The following is a 7960-nucleotide window of genomic DNA, read 5'->3' as shown; positions in this document are numbered from 1 at the left end:
ATCGGCATGATGGTTCACTTAACCCGAGGAGGGCTCCCCTCGCGGGATAAGCACCCCCCTCGGGGGATGGGGGGGGGGGGGCATCCAGAGCACACCACTTTCCGGTAGGGGACAGGCGTTTGATCATGTGTCCGAGGGAGAGCTCCCCTTGCCGGCCGAACACCCCTCGGACTCCCCTTGGGCTTCCAGAGAACGCCACTGGATGAATTTAGTGCTTGGACCCCATTGATTCTCTTTGCTCTCCCATATACCCGACGGGACCTATTTGCAAAACCCCGTGCCAACCAGACCTCCAGGAAGGGGGCTGGCGGCTAACCATGCCCAGCAGGGTGCACCCTGGTCGGACACTTTGGGAGGGTCGAGAGCCTGGAAGTGCCACCCGGGGGAGTAATTCTGATTTCCGTTTTAATGCACTCAGGGACAGCCCGAGGACCTCTGTAGTGCACCTGAGGCGGACTGAGCCGTCGGGTCCAGGGGTCTGGAGTTCGGAACCTCCAGGGTTCACCTGGCTGTTCTCTTAGCCCGGCAGGGTGCACCCTGGTCGGACACTTCGGGAGGGTCGAGAGCCTGGATGTGCCACCCCGACGAGTAATGAGTTTTCCCTTCGTATCTCTTCCGGACCAGGTCCGATTCGCACGAAACTCGCTGGGCATGGCCAGGAGCGCCCCCTGCTGCCCACGCCACCGTCCCCGCGCTTCTACTCCCGAGGGCCGAGGAGACAGCGAAGCGTGGGTCGGGTCGCCTGCTTCCAGGGTCTCCCTGGTACTCTCCAGTCTCCCGAGTCCATCGGGTCCGACCTCGTATTTTTAGCCCAGACGGGGAATGAGAAAGGGGCCCCCGACCGCCCGAGGGCGGGCGCTCGCTTCTCAGCCTAGGAACGTCCGATTCCCACGAAACTTTTACGCCAGACGTTCCTGGCAGCGAGCGCGTTCAAAGGTGACCCGCGCTGCTTCTCTCCTCCCAAGGGCCGAAGAGATATTCGTCTTCAAACCCGACCGGCCCTGTGTTTGCCGCCCCGGCGGTTTTAAAAAATCATAGCGTAAAAACGGTGGGTGCGCTTCGCCTGCCGCTTGGACAGCGTTAAACGGCAGCCCCGGCTCTTTCCAAAGGGCCCTCAACCGACTTTCTGCTCCCAAGGAGCCCAGAGATATGAAACCGATAAATCAAAACCCCGTGCCAACCAGACCTCCAGGAAGGGGGCTGGCGGCTAACCATGCCCGGCAGGGTGCACCCTGGTCGGACGCTTTGGGAGGGTCGAGAGCCTGGATGTGCCACCCCGACGAGTAATGAGTTTTCCCTTCGTATCTCTTCCGGACCAGGTCCGATTCGCACGAAACTCGCTGGGCATGGCCAGGAGCGCCCCCTGCTGCCCACGCCACCGTCCCCGCGCTTCTACTCCCGAGGGCCGAGGAGACAGCGAAGCGTGGGTCGGGTCGCCTGCTTCCAGGGTCTCCCTGGTACTCTCCAGTCTCCCGAGTCCATCGGGTCCGACCTCGTATTTTTAGCCCAGACGGGGAATGAGAAAGGGGCCCCCGACCGCCCGAGGGCGGGCGCTCGCTTCTCAGCCTAGGAACGTCCGATTCCCACGAAACTTTTACGCCAGACGTTCCTGGCAGCGAGCGCGTTCAAAGGTGACCCGCGCTGCTTCTCTCCTCCCAAGGGCCGAAGAGATATTCGTCTTCAAACCCGACCGGCCCTGTGTTTGCCGCCCCGGCGGTTTTAAAAAATCATAGCGTAAAAACGGTGGGTGCGCTTCGCCTGCCGCTTGGACAGCGTTAAACGGCAGCCCCGGCTCTTTCCAAAGGGCCCTCAACCGACTTTCTGCTCCCAAGGAGCCCAGAGATATGAAACCGATAAATCAAAACCCCGTGCCAACCAGACCTCCAGGAAGGGGGCTGGCGGCTAACCATGCCCGGCAGGGTGCACCCTGGTCGGACGCTTTGGGAGGGTCGAGAGCCTGGATGTGCCACCCCGACGAGTAATGAGTTTTCCCTTCGTATCTCTTCCGGACCAGGTCCGATTCGCACGAAACTCGCTGGGCATGGCCAGGAGCGCCCCCTGCTGCCCAGGCCTGGCTCTGGGCCTGGGCACACTTCATTCACTTTGTACCTTTAAATCATACTACTACTACTACTACTACCACCAGAATTCCAGGGCCAAGAGGTCACACAGTCATGCACAGCAAAGTAGCTCTGGGCCTGGGCACACTTCAAGAAGTTTGACCCTTTATATAAGCCTAGAAATAGACTTCCAGGCCCAAGAGGTCAAACACAGTCATGCCCAGCAAAGTAGCTCTGGGCCTGGGCACACTTCATTCACTTTGTACCTTTAAATCATACTACTACTACCAGACTTCCAGGCCCAAGAGGTCAAACACAGTCATGCCCAGCAAAGTAGCTCTGGGCCTGGGCACACTTCAATCACTTTGTGCCTTTAAATCATACTACTACTACCACCAGACTTCCAGGCCCAAGAGGTCAAACACAGTCATGCCCAGCAAAGTAGCTCTGGGCCTGGGCACACTTCATTCACTTTGTACCTTTAAATCATACTACTACTACCACCAGACTTCCAGGCCCAAGAGGTCAAACACATTCATGCCCAGCAAAGTAGCTCTGGGCCTGGGCACACTTCAATCACTTTGTGCCTTTAAATCATACTACTACTACCAGACTTCCAGGCCCAAGAGGTCAAACACAGTCATGCCCAGCAAAGTAGATCTGGGCCTGGGCACACTTCATTCACTTTGTGCCTTTAAATCATACTACTACTACCACCACCAGACTTCCAGGGCCAAGAGGTCAACCACAGTCATGCACAGCAAAGTAGCTCTGGGCCTGGGCACACTTCAATCACTTTGTGCCTTTAAATCATACTACTACTACCACCAGACTTCCAGGCCCAAGAGTTCAAACACATTCATGCCCAGCAAAGTAGCTCTGGGCCTGGGCACACTTCAAGATGTTTGACCCTTTATATAAGCCTAGAAATAGACTTCCAGAGCCAAGAGGTCAAACACAGTCATGCCCAGCAAAGTAGCTCTGGGCCTGGGCACACTTCAATCACTTTGTGCCTTTAAATCATACTACTACTACTACCAGACTTCCAGACCCAAGAGGTCAAACACAGTCATGCCCAGCAAAGTAGCTCTGGGCCTGGGCACACTTCAAGAAGTTTGACCCTTTATATAAGCCTAGAAATAGACTTCCAGGCCCAAGAGGTCAAACACAGTCATGCCCAGCAAAGTAGCTCTGGGCCTGGGCACACTTCATTCACTTTGTACCTTTAAATCATACTACTACTACCAGACTTCCAGGCCCAAGACGTCAAACACAGTCATGCCCAGCAAAGTAGCTCTGGGCCTGGGCACACTTCATTCACTTTGTACCTTTAAATCATACTACTACTACTACTACTACTACTACTACTACTACTACCAGACTTCCAGGCCCAAGAGGTCAAACACAGTCATGCCCAGCAAAGTAGCTCTGGGCCTGGGCACACTTCAATCACTTTGTGCCTTTAAATCATACTACTACTACCACCAGACTTCCAGGGCCAAGAGGTCAACCACAGTCATGCACAGCAAAGTAGCTCTGGGCCTGGGCACACTTCAATCACTTTGTGCCTTTAAATCATACTACTACTACCAGACTTCCAGGCCCAAGAGTTCAAACACATTCATGCCCAGCAAAGTAGCTCTGGGCCTGGGCACACTTCAATCACTTTGTGCCTTTAAATCATACTACTACTACCAGACTTCCAGGCCCCAGAGGTCAAACACAGTCATGCCCAGCAAAGTAGCTCTGGGCCTGGGCACACTTCAAGAAGTTTGACCCTTTATATAAGCCTAGAAATAGACTTCCAGGCCCAAGAGGTCAAACACAGTCATGCCCAGCAAAGTAGCTCTGGGCCTGGGCACACTTCATTCACTTTGTACCTTTAAATCATACTACTACTACTACTACTACTACTACTACCAGACTTCCAGGCCCAAGAGGTCAAACACAGTCATGCCCAGCAAAGTAGCTCTGGGCCTGGGCACACTTCAATCACTTTGTGCCTTTAAATCATACTACTACTACCACCAGACTTCCAGGGCCAAGAGGTCACACAGTCATGCACAGCAAAGTAGCTCTGGGCCTGGGCACACTTCAAGAAGTTTGACCATTTATATAAGCCTAGAAATAGACTTCCAGGCCCAAGAGGTCAAACACAGTCATGCACAGCAAAGTAGCTCTGGGCCTGGGCTCACTTCATTCACTTTGTACCTTTAAATCATACTACTACTACCAGACTTCCAGGCCCAAGAGTTCAAACACATTCATGCCCAGCAAAGTAGCTCTGGGCCTGGGCACACTTCAATCACTTTGTGCCTTTAAATCATACTACTACTACCAGACTTCCAGGCCCAAGAGGTCAAACACAGTCATGCCCAGCAAAGTAGCTCTGGGCCTGGGCACACTTCATTCACTTTGTGCCTTTAAATCATACTACTACTACCACCAGAATTCCAGGGCCAAGAGGTCACACAGTCATACACAGCAAAGTAGCTCTGGGCCTGGGCACACTTCAAGAAGTTTGACCCTTTATATAAGCCTAGAAATAGACTTCCAGAGCCAAGAGGTCAAACACAGTCATGCACAGCAAAGTAGCTCTGGGCCTGGGCACACTTCAATCACTTTGTGCCTTTAAATCATACTACTACTACTACCAGACTTCCAGACCCAAGAGGTCAAACACAGTCATGCCCAGCAAAGTAGCTCTGGGCCTGGGCACACTTCAAGAAGTTTGACCCTTTATATAAGCCTAGAAATAGACTTCCAGGCCCAAGAGGTCAAACACAGTCATGCCCAGCAAAGTAGCTCTGGGCCTGGGCACACTTCATTCACTTTGTACCTTTAAATCATACTACTACTACTACTACTACTACTACCAGACTTCCAGGCCCAAGAGGTCAAACACAGTCATGCCCAGCAAAGTAGCTCTGGGCCTGGGCACACTTCAATCACTTTGTGCCTTTAAATCATACTACTACTACCACCAGACTTCCAGGGCCAAGAGGTCACACAGTCATGCACAGCAAAGTAGCTCTGGGCCTGGGCACACTTCAAGAAGTTTGACCATTTATATAAGCCTAGAAATAGACTTCCAGGCCCAAGAGGTCAAACACAGTCATGCACAGCAAAGTAGCTCTGGGCCTGGGCACACTTCATTCACTTTGTACCTTTAAATCATACTACTACTACCAGACTTCCAGGCCCAAGAGTTCAAACACATTCATGCCCAGCAAAGTAGCTCTGGGCCTGGGCACACTTCAATCACTTTGTGCCTTTAAATCATACTACTACTACCAGACTTCCAGGCCCAAGAGGTCAAACACAGTCATGCCCAGCAAAGTAGCTCTGGGCCTGGGCACACTTCATTCACTTTGTGCCTTTAAATCATACTACTACTACCACCAGAATTCCAGGGCCAAGAGGTCACACAGTCATGCCCAGCAAAGTAGCTCTGGGCCTGGGCACACTTCAAGAAGTTTGACCCTTTATATAAGCCTAGAAATAGACTTCCAGAGCCAAGAGGTCAAACACAGTCATGCACAGCAAAGTAGCTCTGGGCCTGGGCACACTTCAATCACTTTGTGCCTTTAAATCATACTACTACTACTACCAGACTTCCAGACCCAAGAGGTCAAACACAGTCATGCCCAGCAAAGTAGCTCTGGGCCTGGGCACACTTCAAGAAGTTTGACCCTTTATATAAGCCTAGAAATAGACTTCCAGGCCCAAGAGGTCAAACACATTCATGCCCAGCAAAGTAGCTCTGGGCCTGGGCACACTTCAATCACTTTGTGCCTTTAAATCATACTACTACTACCAGACTTCCAGGCCCAAGAGGTGAAACACAGTCATGCCCAGCAAAGTAGCTCTGGGCCTGGGCACACTTCATTCACTTTGTGCCTTTAAATCATACTACTACTACCACCAGAATTCCAGGGCCAAGAGGTCACACAGTCATACACAGCAAAGTAGCTCTGGGCCTGGGCACACTTCAAGAAGTTTGACCCTTTATATAAGCCTAGAAATAGACTTCCAGAGCCAAGAGGTCAAACACAGTCATGCACAGCAAAGTAGCTCTGGGCCTGGGCACACTTCAATCACTTTGTGCCTTTAAATCATACTACTACTACTACCAGACTTCCAGACTCAAGAGGTCAAACACAGTCATGCCCAGCAAAGTAGCTCTGGGCCTGGGCACACTTCAAGAAGTTTGACCCTTTATATAAGCCTAGAAATAGACTTCCAGGCCCAAGAGGTCAAACACAGTCATGCCCAGCAAAGTAGCTCTGGGCCTGGGCACACTTCATTCACTTTGTACCTTTAAATCATACTACTACTACTACTACTACTACTACCAGACTTCCAGGCCCAAGAGGTCAAACACAGTCATGCCCAGCAAAGTAGCTCTGGGCCTGGGCACACTTCAATCACTTTGTGCCTTTAAATCATACTACTACTACCACCAGACTTCCAGGGCCAAGAGGTCACACAGTCATGCACAGCAAAGTAGCTCTGGGCCTGGGCACACTTCAAGAAGTTTGACCATTTATATAAGCCTAGAAATAGACTTCCAGGCCCAAGAGGTCAAACACAGTCATGCACAGCAAAGTAGCTCTGGGCCTGGGCACACTTCATTCACTTTGTACCTTTAAATCATACTACTACTACCAGACTTCCAGGCCCAAGAGTTCAAACACATTCATGCCCAGCAAAGTAGCTCTGGGCCTGGGCACACTTCAATCACTTTGTGCCTTTAAATCATACTACTACTACCAGACTTCCAGGCCCAAGAGGTCAAACACAGTCATGCCCAGCAAAGTAGCTCTGGGCCTGGGCACACTTCATTCACTTTGTGCCTTTAAATCATACTACTACTACCACCAGAATTCCAGGGCCAAGAGGTCACACAGTCATACACAGCAAAGTAGCTCTGGGCCTGGGCACACTTCAAGAAGTTTGACCCTTTATATAAGCCTAGAAATAGACTTCCAGAGCCAAGAGGTCAAACACAGTCATGCACAGCAAAGTAGCTCTGGGCCTGGGCACACTTCAATCACTTTGTGCCTTTAAATCATACTACTACTACTACCAGACTTCCAGACCCAAGAGGTCAAACACAGTCATGCCCAGCAAAGTAGCTCTGGGCCTGGGCACACTTCAATCACTTTGTGCCTTTAAATCATACTACTACTACCAGACTTCCAGGCCCAAGAGGTCAAACACATTCATGCCCAGCAAAGTAGCTCTGGGCCTGGGCACACTTCAATCACTTTGTGCCTTTAAATCATACTACTACTACCAGACTTCCAGGCCCAAGAGGTCAAACACAGTCATGCCCAGCAAAGTAGCTCTGGGCCTGGGCACACTTCATTCACTTTGTGCCTTTAAATCATACTACTACTACCACCACCAGACTTCCAGGGCCAAGAGGTCAACCACAGTCATGCACAGCAAAGTAGCTCTGGGCCTGGGCACACTTCAAGATGTTTGACCCTTTATATAAGCCTAGAAATAGACTTCCAGGCCCAAGAGTTCAAACACAGTCATGCACAGCAAAGTAGCTCTGGGCCTGGGCACACTTCATTCACTTTGTACCTTTAAATCATACTACTACTACCACCAGACTTCCAGGCCCAAGAGGTCAAACACATTCATGCCCCGCAAAGTAGCTCTGGGCCTGGGCACACTTCAATCACTTTGTGCCTTTAAATCATACTACTACTACCAGACTTCCAGGCCCAAGAGGTCAAACACAGTCATGCCCAGCAAAGTAGCTCTGGGCCTGGGCACACTTCAATCACTTTGTGCCTTTAAATCATACTACTACTACCAGACTTCCAGGCCCAAGACGTCAAACACAGTCATGCCCAGCAAAGTAGCTCTGGGCCTGGGCACACTTC

This window comes from Electrophorus electricus, unplaced genomic scaffold (genome assembly GCF_041902795.1).
Source record: "Electrophorus electricus isolate QZ-2024a unplaced genomic scaffold, ASM4190279v1 Scaffold192, whole genome shotgun sequence".
NCBI lineage: Eukaryota > Metazoa > Chordata > Actinopteri > Gymnotiformes > Gymnotidae > Electrophorus > Electrophorus electricus.
Note: the sequence above shows the minus strand (reverse complement) of the source record.